Raw genomic sequence first — 14,885 nt, 5'->3', positions numbered from 1 at the left:
ATGCTACTTGGACAATAGTTCAATGGTAAATTTTATTAGGCAAAGTCATCTTAAGTGCTTTTAAGAATAAAGCTAAAAGGGAGATAAAAGAGATAAAAGAACAAAAAATATTTTTCAAACAAACCCTGCAATCAAGGAAAATGGAGTTAGCACATCGGATACTAACAGGCTCAGATTTTATAAATCCTAGATTAGAGAAGAAATAAAACTTGCAGTAATGCAAAGATAGGGAAATCACCCAGATCTTACCAAATAAATAGACAAATTAACAGAAATGATAATAAATAAATGAATGAATGAACAAATGAATATATAAAGGAGGTCTGTGTTGTAAAAGTAACATAACTGTAAGGCTATTGAGGATCAATTCACAAATTATTTGAAGAAAGTGTGGGGAAAAAAATTAGTCCTATTTAATCCTAAAAAAAAAAAGTTGCAATCCAGAGAATATCAACACATATTGACATATATAACAGTCTCTTAATTGATCTTCCTACCTATCCCTTCCCATTCCAGTCTAAACATTTCTCAAATATATGTTAATATAGTTCAGGAAGCACTTAGATATTTGCCCAGAAAATTATTTTTGACACCTCTGCAATACATTATTTGCAAATTGTTTCCCTTAAGAACAGATTTAAACAGATGACTACCCTAGTCAACCAACTCCAGGAGATTCCTTTACCTCTTGGATAAAATGTAATCTCTGTTTCGTTTCTAAAGCTGTTAGACTCATCTCCAATCTATCTTCCCAATATCATTGGACATTGTTCCCTATTCCACTTTACAGTCAAACTGACTTTTTTCCTCAATTCTTCTCAAAAGATACTGCATTTTCCTCTCTGTATCTTTGACTGAACTGTCCCCATTCCTCCAATGACTTCCTTCTTACCTCCCTTTCTTCTTTTAAGATGCACTCTGATCCCATCTTCCATTTAAATTGCTTGCTGATCTCCCAGCACCTTGTACCTTCTATTTAACTTCTTTGTAAATATTTGCATTTATGGTGTTGCTCTTATTTTTATATGTGTTTGTTACATCCTCCATTGGATACAAACTCAATGATTGTTTCATTCTTTTGGTTTTTGTTTGTTTGTTTGTTTTGGTTTTTGCAAGACAATGGAGTCAAGTGACTTGCCCAAGATCACACATCTAGGTAATTATTAACTGTCTGAGGTTGGATTTGAACTCAGGTCCTTCTGACTACAGGGCCAGTACTCTATCCACTGTACCACCTAGCTGCCCCTGATCATTTCATTCTTTGCACTTGTATCCAACTCTGACTCATAACAGTGCTCCATAGTGGATATTTAACAAATACCAGTTGGTTGATTGTCATCTTTAAAATTTTTTTCTTATAACCATCTGCATATGCATCAAGAGAATGCTTTTACAAGAAATATTCCATTGACTTTCTCTTTATTTATGCAACAGATAGAAAATAGTTCTTTTCGTGCTTATTATTTGCTAAGTATTTAAAAATTTGATTCATTTGTGCAAATGCTCCCATTGGAACTTCTCTTTCAACAAAGCATCTCCCATGTACACATAAAAACTATATAAAAGTCCTCAGACACTTAATAATCAAATCTGGCCTCAGACACTTAATAATTGCCTGTGTGACCTTGGGCAAGTCACTAAATCACATTGTCGTAAATAAATAAATTTCTAAAAAAAACTATATAAGATTTCCAGAAATAAATAACAATAAAGATAATGTTATTCAACAATATTCTTGTCATTGATATCAGGAAAAATGTATAATTACTTCAAGGATCTGCTGTTATGGAGGAGATTCAGTCCAGTGACCCAATTAAAGAGAAGATGCCCTCAAGCCACGCCTATTTTCATAGTACATTGTGTTGCTTGGTCTCTATCAGAACTTAGAATATTGATATTCTAGTTAAGTTCTTAGATAAATTCCATGATGACTCAAAAGAGTTTGGTTTGACCTTCCACTCAGGAAAAACCAAGTAGCTGAAGAATATCTATTGATCAAACTGTGATATCAAGTTAGTTGGACCCCATTCATCAATATAGATCTTAAATAAACTTTACAAATAGAAAATGAACTGGGCTTCACAAGAAACAAAGAAAGTGGCCTGCTGTGGGAGATTGCAAAACTCCTTTAATGAAATCAATTTTTCCCCTAGACAAAAGCCTATGTTTTTAATAACAATGGTTTACCTGTGTTGTTCTATAGCTATAAGTCATAAAAGTTTCAAAGACTAAAATTAAGTATCCCTTGGAGTGTAATAGAGAGGTACATGGAGGATAAAAGGAGCTACAAAAAAGCAGGAAAAATAAAGTATATCACCAAATAAATGCATAATTGAAAAATAAGAGCTTAAATATGTGGAGAGAAGGGAAAGAAGAAAAAAGAGTCTCCTTAGAGACACACTTGGAGAGAGTAAGACTCTCTGAGGTCACTTATGTAACATAACAAGGCTTCTTATAGGCAAAATTTTGTTGTCAGAGTGACAGAAAAATGATTCATTTACATATAGCAATCTTATATAGTCCTTTTAGGCCATAAAGGTAAAGGGAAGATAGATTCAAAATCCCATGCTTCCTTCAGTGTTACAAAAGCTGAGCAAATTTAAGATTATAACCTCATGTATTCCCTAAGGAAATAAATTTTGTCAGACAAATTAAGGTGAGGTTATACAGATCAAATTACACTTAGGATTCATAAATAGCTTGATTGAGGGAAAGAATATACATGTCAACTAGGAGTTAGGGACAGTTCTGGCTTCATATCTAAGGAATGTTTAAGGATCTCTGTAAATTTTCCCATCCTATAGGAAAATTTTGGTCAACTGAGATGAATATTAATGAGGTTAATATTAAGATAGACATTTTAGTTAACCAAAATTTGAAGGAAGAGTAAAAGGAAATTGAAAATTCTCATAATACCTACAAGCTTGACTGAGGAGTGGAGATGAGGGGAGGAGTGGAAAAGTGGGGCCTCCCATCTGACCTTAAACCAAATCTTCTCAAAAGCCTTTCATCATTCTTAGTGATCTTTATAGAGAAAGAAGCTGCTTTGTATAATGAAAAGCCAAAGTTGGTCTTGGAGGGAAAGATCTAGATTTTTGCCTTGACAGACCCACAGTCTCTGGGAAAATCATTTAAATTTAATTTAAAGAATTGCCACCAAGCAATTCTTTAAGATTAGAAGTTGCAAAACAGTTGCAAATCTGTTGAGAACTTCCTCACTTGGAAAATACATAAGCTTGGACTTTTAAAAAAGTTTGTATGAATATGTCTCTTTATTCTTATCTATAATATATCTGAGAGAATGAGATATTGAGTATAATAGTGCATGGCAAATAATCAATTCAATAAACATTTACTCAGTTCCCACAATGTACTAAGCACTATGAAAAATGATTGGGGATACAAATAAGAAAAAGAAAGATAGTCTCTGCCCTCAAGGAATTTATCATTTTTTTTCTTTTCTTCCTTTTATTTTTGAGTTTACCTTCTAATGGAGAAAGGCATACACAAAAGGAAACTGAAAGAGATAGACTAAGTATTTAATAAATGTTACATGCAACAAAAAAGATGGTGTCCCTCTCAGATGAAGCTTATCATCCCTAAACTAATCATCATGCAGCCTTGACTGACCACCCTCCTCAACCTCCTCTCCCCCTCCTTTAGGGTTAGAGATTGGACTATCCTCCCTGTGTCTTCCTTTATAGAGGATAGATACAGGACTTCTTGATTCATTCTTCTCTTCATCTGTTGCTCTGTTTCTTTCATCTCTACAATGAGACATACTCAACCCCATGATATCGCTTCTTCTTCCCCTTCTTGCCTCCTTCTATGCATTTTCGCCTATTCCCCCTTTAACTTTTAAGTTCCCTGGGGGCAGAGAGTATCTTTTTATGAATTTATGAATTTATCACCAATACTTACCACAGTGCCTAGCATATTTGCTGTTGATGCTCAGTCTTTCAGTCATGTTCTACCCTATGTGTTCCCATGGACTTGATTTTCTTGGCAAAGATGCTGCAGTGGATGGCCATTTCCTTCACCAGTGTATCCCCATTTTAGAAACTGAGTCAAATAGGAGTTAAGTAATTCACCCAAAATCACATGGCTAATAAGTATCTGAGGTTGGATTTGAACTCAGATCTTCCTGACTCCAGGTCTAGTGCTCTATCCACTGCACCACCTGGCTGACCTATCATGTAATACAGTAGGAGCTTAATAAATGTCTATTGGATTGGATCTGTTGGATTACTCTTATTTTGTTATTAAATATTTTCTTCTATTGGGTCCAAAAGTGAATTAGGTTGACTCCAGAAGACAGTCCTGTGAATTATCATCAACATCTAGTAAAACTCTATGGCTACTTCCCTGTCCGTTTGACCATGATAGTCATGGAATTCAACCAGTATGTGTTCAGATCAAACTCCCAGATGCCCCTGCTCCCAATTCCCCTGATTTGGAGCGAAAACCAGCCACAGATACTGATATATCTCCTCTCCTTCATTACTAGACCCAAAAGAGTAGAACCCACTGGTGTGTTGGAGCTAGCCCATACCAGCTAGTAGAGTCAATTGTGTAATTTTCACTGTGAACATATACATTTCAGAAAATAGAAAGCGGTATAAGTCAAGACTTGACAAAACAAAACAAAACTTGTTTTGATTTCTAGACTTAAGAAACTGATAAAGAAAATGTTGATGACATAGATTGAAATTAAAAGTGTGTGTGTGGGGGGTGTATTTCCTTTTCCCCCAGAGAACATTTTGTTAAATATTGCTGTTGTTTGTCCTTCATTCTCAGAGAAGAGGACCTATTACTAGCAAAAACAAAGTACCACTTACTGGTACCCTGAAATCTTTTAGTTATAATCATTTAACCCTCGCCCAATTCCACTCCCCAAATTCTCAATATTATCCAGTTTAGATAGTAACTAACTTTTCCTTATCTACTTTTTTCCCTTTCTATATCCAAATGCATCTTTAATTATTATTAATTTTTAGAGCTATTCTTCTCACATTCTTCCCATTTTCTGGCTTTTATGGAAACCTAAATCTCTAAGGAAAACACTTAAAACTTGATTTCAGGGGTGGCTAGGTGGCGCAGTGGACAGAGCACTGGCCCTGGAGTCAGGAGTATCTGAGTTCAAATCCGGCCTCAGATACTTAATAATCACCTAGCTGTGTGGCTTTGGGCGAGCCACTTAACCCCATTTGCCTTACAAAAAAACAAAAAAAAAAAACTTGATTTCTCCATTGTTTACTGACTTTTCCAATTCAATACAACCAATGAGCATTTATTAAAAACCTACACTTTGTCTCATATCTAGGGTCATCTCCAGTCAGCCTGATTTATAGCTGGTCACTGGACCCAGATGGCTCTGGAGGAGAAAATGAGACTGGTGACTTAGCATATCATCCTTCACTCAAGTCCAATTCATGTGCTTGGCAAGGCATCACTTCCCGTGATATAATAATCTTCGAGAAAGAAGGACAAACATCATCATCATCATTCTTCACAAAGTCCTGTAGGAGATAACAAAGGCAAAGTGTAAAAGAATTCATACCCACAAAGAGTGTTCATTCTACTGGGAAGTGTTTTACTTTTGTTTTTTGAGGGTGAGGTTGGGTTTAGATTGATGCAGATCAAACCTCCACTATATTTTATAGAGTTGCCTGGGGTCACTGAAAGCTTAAGTGATTTTCCTATCACTTGTTCTTCCATGAAGAGACTTCTATTTACTCCCTTTAACTATTTCTCTCTTGGAATCATATAATACAGAGAAATATATATCTAATAAATTAAGAAAGAGGGGTGGAGAGACTACTTGGAGGATCTAGAAAGGCTTGTCCTAGGAGGGGACACAAAGAAGAAAGTTAGATTCTAAAACATAGAATGCAAACATTCCAGGTTTCTACAAAGACATGGAAGAAGGAGAAAGAATAACTTAACAGATCAGTTTGGCTAGACAGAGAATATGAAGGGAGAGGGAAAGAAAAAAGAACCAAACACCTACCATGGGCCAGGATCCCATCTGGTCCTCACAACTCTGTGAGATTGGTGCAATTATTATCCCATCATCATCTCCCCTTATTATTATGCCCATGGCTCATTTCTGCCCATGGCAGTCAAGTGATTTACCCAGAGTCCCACACATAGTAAGTGTTTGAGGCTGGATTTTGAACTCAGGTCTTCTTCACTCCAGTCCCCCAGCTCTCTCTCTCTCTCTCTCTCTCTCTCTTCATTACCTCCTTTATTACCTTTATTGAACACTACTCACTACATGAATAGTGCAATTAGTAATCTCTCATTGTATGAAAAACTGGTGATAGGGGCAGCTAGGTGGCACAATGGATAGAGCACTGGCCCTGGAGTCAGGAATACCTGAGTTCAAATCCAGCCTCAGACACTTAATAATTGCCTAGCTGTGTGGCCTTGGGCAGGCCACTTAATACCGTTGCCTTGCAAAAACCTAAACAAACAAAAAAAAACAACAAAAAAAGAAAAACTGGTGATGCAAATAGAAAACTAAAGCAAATTGCTCTCAGGGATTTCATATGCTAACAGGGGAGGGAAGAAGGAGATTCCAACTGCAAGTCAGTTGGAAAAGTCCCATGATCCTTAAGGTTTGGTGCACTGGAAGAATATCATTGGAAGAAAGTACTGGAACAAAAATCAATTAGGGAGAAAGGAAATTATAGTGTCAGTCCTTGATAGTATAGAATTAAATGATAAAGTGAACTGCCATGACAGTGATACTTCTTCAATATAATTTCCACTGAAACAACCACATCAGTTTCTGGTGTTGAACCGTTTACCACCAAAGTCCTTGGCAGCAAGAACCTTCCTCTCTGTGTTTTTTTTTTAGGTTTTTGCAAGGCAAATGGGGTTAAGTGGCTTGCCCAAGGCCACACAGCTAGGTAATTATCAAGTATCTGAGACCGGATTTGAACCCAGGTACTCCTGACTCCAGGGTCGGTACTTTATCCACTGCACCTCTCTGTGTTTTTAGTTGCTGTGCCTATAGCACCTGCAGGGGCAGTGGCCTGGTGGCGTCTCCAAGGGGGTTGCTTCCCAGCATGATGGACATCATTACAACTATGACTCTAATATTGTACTATCAGCTAGTATAGTGCCAGATGAAGCACTCCTTCATCAAATAATTTACATTCTATTGGGGATAAACAAAATATACACAGAGAAGTATATTTACAAGTATAAATAGAGAAAATGCAAAGCAATTTGGAAAGGGGGAGAGAAAGGAAAAATCAGAAAGGGCATCCTATTAGAGGTCAAGCTTGAACTGTGAAGTTCATCTCAAACTTAAGAGTTTATGAAGTGGAGGAAGAACATTCTAGGGATGGAGGAATCATCAATCCACAGACTGACTAGGTCAATCTGTCTGAAATAAAGTTCCAGAGGCGAAATAATGTGTCATCAGTCTGTATGTCTAGCAAATAACCATTATAAAGACTTTATCCACATAAAGACAGATTGAACAGTTTCTTGGTTTCAGAGATATAGTGAAGTTGTACCAGAATCCAGGCACTAAAATATCTTTATTTGTCTGTCTCTGCTGTATGCACCCTTATATGTTGTATATATATCTTATAAGATGTCACCCAAAAGCTAAACCACTGGGTAACATCCTGCCTCCATGTCTGGACTGTTCTCCCAGACAAAAAACTCAGTGTCACATACAGTATTGCTCTGGATCTAGCTCAGTGAGACTTCTGCCTAGAATAAACCCAGGCTACTGGGAGCTCTTTAACCAGTAGGCCTGCCCCAATGGGATGACACTGGTTTTATGCCCCTGCTTTTAGGGGCATAAGTACCCCTCCCTTATCTCTTCAATTTAGTAAAAATATTTTTGGCTATCACATTGTAGCTCTTGTGGCTATGGTGCTCCCCCAGTTCTGAACTTAGTTTGTTTTCTTTCCCCAGCTACATTTTATAGGCTGGAAGGGTGAGGGGGAGCCAGGTTGTGAAAGCCTTTAAATGGTTGAGATTAAAAAATTTTATCCTTGAGAATTTCGGAACCAATGAAGACTCCATCCATGGAGCAATAGTGACAGGCTCAAAGTTCTGAATCCTAACATACTGGTCAGGAGGAGGAGTTTATAGACTCCCCACTATTCTTGCACCTCCATTCTTCTGCATTACATCACTCAGCAATTCTTTTCTTCTTATTTTTCACTCCATGTATTACCTGGTCTATATTCTTGTTATAATCTTACCAGGCTGCAGATCATTCCTCTCAAGTTGCTCAGTAGCCCTCAGTTCTTTTCTCTTCACTCTAAAGTCTGCCTTCATACCTGAGAACTTAAATTTATATCTAATCTGATATAGATATAGATTAGATTCGATATAGTTTAAATGAGGGCATTGTCACCATTGTAAAATGTATTTGCTCAATAAAAAGTCAGGCAGACACAAAATGAGCATCCATTAACCATTTCTTAGGTAACAGATACTACACTAAGTTGGAATACAAATGTACCAAAAAGATAATCCTTGCCTTTATGGAAGTGAAACTACAGAGGTAGATTATAACACATGAAAGGGAGCCAAAAAAGGATATGTGTATTGGAAGTTTAGTGAGGTGATGGTGACAAATTTTAGAGAGTCCAAAATCCATCTGGGAAGGGAAATGAAGCAGTCCTAGAATGGAAGTCCACAAAATGAAAGTGAAAATGGGAAAAAGGATGGTGACAAAGCCAAGGGATTTTCCAGGCCAAGAAGGCAACCAAGTTCTGTGACAAGATACCAACCAAGTTGGACAAATATTTTTCAGGTAGTAATTTTAATGGTATATAGGCAGGATGAAGATATTATTTTGAGAATGGTCACATGAATTCAAATTTATATACATCATAGAGAAGGAGGGGGTAGATGGAGAATAGCATTTTCTTAAATTTCATTAGAGGTTTCTACTTCTGCTGTCTATGAGATTGCTAATAATTATGATAACTTTTGAAAATATTTATTTTTAATATTTTAAAATACTCAAAGAGTGTTAATCTTAACAAGATTTATGCTCTAGAGAACAGGATCAGGACCAATAAGTAGAAGAAAGCAGTATGAGCAGTCATTAGAGTGATAGACCAAGGATCAGGAAGACCTTGGGCCTAATCTTGCCTCAGAAACCCTTAGGTTTTGTGATTTTAAGCAAATCATATCAAATAACATTACTAGGCTTTAACTTCTGCATTTATAAAATGAGATGATTGTACTCTATGACCTTTATTACCCCTTCTAGATCTATATTGATGATTTTGTGATTTTTATTGAAACTTTCTTACAACAAACTTCCTAACATTTGTAGTCATACAAATCTTCAATTCAATAATCATCTATTAATCACCTACCTACTATTACAGGAAATTATGTTTAATCCTTGAGATGTAAAGACAAAAACCAAAATAATCTCTGCCCCCAAAGAACTTGCATCCTACTGGGAGGATCCAAGATGCCCAAAGACGCAGAAATATGCCCTCCTAAAAAGTAATCCATCAATCAATGGGAATTTCTTCATTGCCTTCTACAGATTATATACTGTTTCAAGTGCTAGAGATTAAAAAGCAAAAAGGAAAGTTTCTTCCCCCAATGAGCTCACATTCTTTTGGGGGAAGACAATATATACACATATAAATATTTACAAAATAAAGTTCAGTTTTATTCCTAATGTCATGGGCACTTAATAAATCTTGATTGATTGAATATTAATACAAGACAATTTGGGGAAACTAAGGATTTGGGAAGAAGACATTATGTAGGAAGCTCATGGGATGTTTCAGCTGAACTTTAGAAAGAAATTGAGTTACCAAGGTTCTGAACGGGGAAAGGCTGTGTCCTGCAATTGGAAGAGTCCATACAAAAACCCCCAAAGGGAGATGGCAGCCAAAAAAGGGCAGCAAGAAGACTTCATGATTGGGAGATCAATGAAGGTGTGAAGGGAACTAATAGAGAGCAAGACTGGAAGGTAATTGAAGCCAGTTTGGGAAGGGCTTTAAATGATAGAGACATTTGTATTTGCTGCAGGAAGCAAAAGAGAGCTACAAGAATTTACTGGACAATGGAAGGATATGGTCTAATCTGTGTTTAAGGGATGTCATATCGGTAGATAAGTGACTGACAAATTGGAGGGGAAGAGACATTAGGCAAGGAGATTGATCCTGAGACTGTTACAGATAAGAACTTTTCAGTGACTGTACTGGGTGGACTTTCAGAGAAGCCTAGCTGTAAAAACCAAGGAAATTAAAAAAAGGATCCAAATAGGAGCAGCATTGGAGTTAAATCTTGAAAAGAGGTAGGAATTCAGAAAGGCTGAAATGAGAAAAGAGCATTCAAAGTGTAGGGACAATCTGTGTTTAAAAACAAACAACAAGGGGCAGCTAGGTGGTGCAGCGGATAGAGCACCAGCCCTGGAGTCAGGAGTACCTGAGTTCAAATCCTGCCTCAGACACTTAATAATTGCCTAGCTGTGTGGCCTTGGGCAAGCCACTTAACTCCATTGCCTTGCAAAAAAAAACCAAAACAAAACAATGACAACAACAACAACAAAAAAAAAAACCAAAGAAAAGGGAACAAGCATTTATTAAGTCCAGATACAGGATTAAGTGCTTTATATTATCTCATTTAATTCTCATGGCAGATGAAGAAACTGAGGTACAGAATGGTCAAGTGATTTGCTCAGGGTCACACAGTTATCAAGTGTTTTGAGGTCTTCCTGACTTCAAACTCAGCGTTCCATCCACTGCTACCTATTTGCAGGGAAATTTTGTGAAGGTCTTCAGTGTATTTATCATGGTTGAATCTACCTGTGTAGACAGGATGACCACTTGTCAGGGATAGATTTGTACAAAGAAGATCCATGCTTCAGATAGGGGTTGGAAGAGATCATTTCTGTGATCCCTTTTAAATACCAAGCCTCTACATGCTTAAATGTCTCTCTTCAATTCCCTGTGCTAAATTGACCTGTGTGTGTGGGTGGGTGGGTGGTTGGGGGTTCTGGGTGAGTGGTCAGCATTGGAAAGAGTTCATTGAAAGCTCAGTGTGCATCGCTCCCATGAAGACCATAGGTATCCTGCTGATAGCTGGCACAATTGGAAAGGGGATGTAAGGTATAAAAAATGGGGGAGCAGCTAGGTGGCACAGTGGATAGAGCACCAACTCTGAAGTTAGGAGTACCTGAGTTGAAATCCAGCCTCAGACACCTAGCTGTGTGGCCTTGGCCAAGTCACTTTGCCCCATTGCCTTGAGAAAACAAACAAACAAACAAAAGAAATAAAAGATGGAACAGGGAGAAAAGATGAGTATTCCACTTTTGCACTGTATGAATAGCAAACACTGAACATTGCAGCTAACCAGTGACTATGTATCTTGTCCTTTTGCAATGCAATGCCTCAGTTTCTCCCTCTTTCTAGTGTAGCTGTGAATTCTGCCATCTTTATTTCTTGAGATGTGAAGAAAGAGTTGCCATGAAATAGGGTTGGGGGAGCATTAAAATAATAGCGTGTGGTGTGTGTGTGTGTGTGTGTGTGTGTGTGTGTGTGTGTGTGTGTGTGTATTGGAAGGAATGGAGAAAGAGGAGCAAGTGAGTACCAGTAGACTAAGGAATAATTCTGTTATACATAGGCTACATTTCCCTCTGCTGACCATGTGGTTCCAGGTCTTTTGAGTAGCAGACAGCTCACTCCACAGCAGTGAGAGAGAAAAAAAACCCTAGCTTCTCCCAAGAGCAGCCGGAGACATCAATGTTGTGTAGAAATGGTGTCAGGGATGTCAGAACCTTGGGGGCAGAGAACTGAAGTCTCTGTAAGAGACATCTTTGTCTGCCTGTCCATCTGTCTGTCAGCATGATATTTTGGTTCAATAAATACCAATCAGGATTCACTATGTTGGCTGACCTATTCTCCCACCTCTGTCTGAGGAGAAAATAAACAGACCTTTGAGTATGGAGCAGCTCAGTGTCCTCTTTGGAGCTCCTGTTGGGTTATGTGTTTGAGCCAAGAACATAGGGGGATTGCCTAATGGGCCTCCTCAAAGCCAGCTACAAGTTGGTAGGTCTCATAATGGTCCATTCAGACTCCGTTCTGGTGAACTAAATACATGCACTGAATGATTTCTCAGTCTTGCTGAAGAGAACTGTTGGCCTCATGATATCAATCATGAAGGCAAGGAGAGCATAAAATCTAAAAACTGATCAGTAAATAATCTGACTGTGTGGTCACATCAGGAGACCTGAAAACAAAGCAACTTGACCTCCAGAGGACCAAGTTCTGAACTGGGAATCAGAACACTTGGGTTTTCTTTTCCTTCACCTTCTCAATGATTCTAGAATCATAAATGAAAATATTTTAAAGCTTGGAGAATTATAAAATATAAGATATTACTAGGACCCTTTAAGGGGGCCAATTTCAGCTTCATTTAAGGAAGTTAGGGCTGTCAAAAAATGGAATGCAGTGTCTTGAGAGGGAATGAGTTCCCTATCACTTGAAATCCTGAAGAGAATTCTCTGGATCAATTGTTGGAGATGCTGAAGAAAAGAGTCAGGCAGGCTTCAGGTTAGGCACTGAACTTGATGACTTATCATTTAACCCCTATGGGTCCCAGTTTCATCAACTGTAAATGAAAGGAATTGGATTCTCAGTTTTAAGACCTTTTTTGTTTGCATAAGGCCTTTTCTTTTATGACTGTTAAGCTCCTTTTTAATTCTGAGTCTTACTTACTAAGTTAGAGTTTCATAAATGTTTTCATTATCTAAGTCTCTGATTCTATGATTAGATCTCTTCCCAACTCTAAAATTCTATGATTCTATTATTAATATACATGGAAAGGACTTTAGAAATTATAGATTTCACAGATTTAGAGGTAGAAGGGAATTCAAGGATCAAAAAGTCAAACCATCTTCTAGATAACTAGCAAGAGTTTGGGAGATTGAAACATCTGGAGAAAGAAAGAGAAAGAGAGAAGAACATGGTCCTGCAGCTGTGAGAAAGGAAGGATCCTTGAAAAAACTCTCCAACTCAGACTGCTGGCTAAATGACCTGGAAGAGCTGAGCTTCACTCCTGAGACCAGTAATGAACTCTAAAACAACCTAGTCATGGATCCTTGATTGATGAGCCATGCCAGTTTGCCCAGAGCTACCTAAGGCAGTTTGTAGGACTAGGTCTTCTGGTTACTGCTGCATCACTGAGGGAGGAGACCACACTTTGGCATTTGATTCTGCCAGTGATCATATCCATCACTACCTAGACTTCAGTGGCATTTGGGTCGATGTGTATGCTGACATCTACACACCCCTTTTCACTTTGTTAGAAAGTCTGCATGGGTAGCCGGTCTCCATCATACTTAGAGAACGGCAGGATAAGGTGCCATCGCTTCCAGAATTCTCTGGGACCAAGGCTAGTCTCTCAAATCCAGATAGTATATATGGTTCGAGGGGTGTGGATCCTACTGAACATTTTATTTTAAAAACTATGACATCTTAGACTTTTCAATAAGGAATATTGACTGCTTTGAAATTGGAATTGGAAAGTCTTGGAACCAGAAGGTCATGGAATGAACATTTGATCAATTTATATGCAAAAAAAAACAAAGACTAATTCATCTGGGCTTTGATATGAATGCTTTTGACCCCTCATTGGCTCTGGCAACAGGGACTCTCATCCTGGATAAGGTGATTTATTGGATGGCAGTAAATTACAGAAGAAATAAATAATACAGGTTTCTTATCAGCCCTGTATCTAGATAAAGTCATTCCTCTCTTGGATAGTTCAGAGGAGGAAGTGAAGGCCACAGAAGGATTGACTCTGAATGTGAGCTCCTCAAGTTTCCACCTGAAGAAGAAAGGAGGACTGTGACCAGCTCCCCACACCCAGTTCATCTGATGAATCAGACAAGTTAAGAATGTGTTTGAATTTAAGTATTTTTTCCACAGTATGTTTCCACATTCAAGAATTCTGCAGAGTCACTTAAAGGAATTTTAAAGTTGAAGGTGTCAACACTGCCTGATGATAACATTTTCTCATAATTTTTTAAAAATTTTATTTATTGGGGCAACTAGGTGGTGCAGTGGATAGAGCACCAGCCCTGGAGTTGGGAGGACCTGAGTTCAAATGTGACCTCAGAAACTTAATGCTTGCCTAGCTGTGTGACCTTGGGCAAGTCACTTAACCCAATTGCCTTGCAAAAACCAAAAAAAATTTTTTTGTTTATTTAAGGCAATGGGGTTAAGTGACCTTACCCGAAGTCACATAGCTAGGCAAGTATTAAGTGTCTAAGGTTGGATTTGAACTCAGGTCCTCCTGACTCCAGGACCGGTACTCTACCATGCCACTTAGTTGTCCCCTCCCTCTCCCATAATTGTTTTAAAAAAACAAAACTTCATTTTTTGGTGATCAATGTTCCTCTGTTCTGTAATTTTTATTACAGATTTTATTTAATTCATTGCAAATTAATATATTGAAATATCATATAATAAAGAATTAAGAAATACAGTATTAATTTGGCATAGCAAAATATAAAAAAAATTTAATTGCATCATTTAGCTGCAGCTCAGTTATGAGTGAGGAGATGGAATGAAGGCTGGGCCAGGGATTAGAGATGGATATTGAGCTTCCTGGACTATCACTTCTGCTTGTTAAGGTCTTGAGGTGAGGAACTACTGGCTTTGGCTAATGTTGGAGATGACTGGGTTTCAGCATGACTCGAGTTATACCTTTCTCCACCAAGGCTGATGGGACGGCAGAATTCAGAGTGTGGCATGTGGCTAATCAGGGGATAACTTTTCCCTGATTTAAGAGTCTGTGCAGAGTGTGACGTGCTTTTTGATTGTTTGTTTTCTGTTTTTAGTTTCTGTCTACCTTTCGGTTGGAGGGGACTGATG

The 14,885-nt window shown here is 38.0% G+C and overlaps 1 pseudogene; it reads left to right on the top strand.

The window, feature by feature from the left end:
- Positions 1–11,062: 11,062 nt before the first annotated feature.
- LOC141489480 (arginase-2, mitochondrial pseudogene) lies at positions 11,063–14,883 on the top strand (annotated as a pseudogene).
- Positions 14,884–14,885: the final 2 nt, after the last annotated feature.

Source organism: Macrotis lagotis, chromosome 5 (genome assembly GCF_037893015.1).
Source record: "Macrotis lagotis isolate mMagLag1 chromosome 5, bilby.v1.9.chrom.fasta, whole genome shotgun sequence".
NCBI classification, from domain to species: Eukaryota; Metazoa; Chordata; class Mammalia; order Peramelemorphia; family Peramelidae; genus Macrotis; species Macrotis lagotis.
Note: the sequence above shows the minus strand (reverse complement) of the source record. Positions and strands in the feature narration are given on the sequence as shown.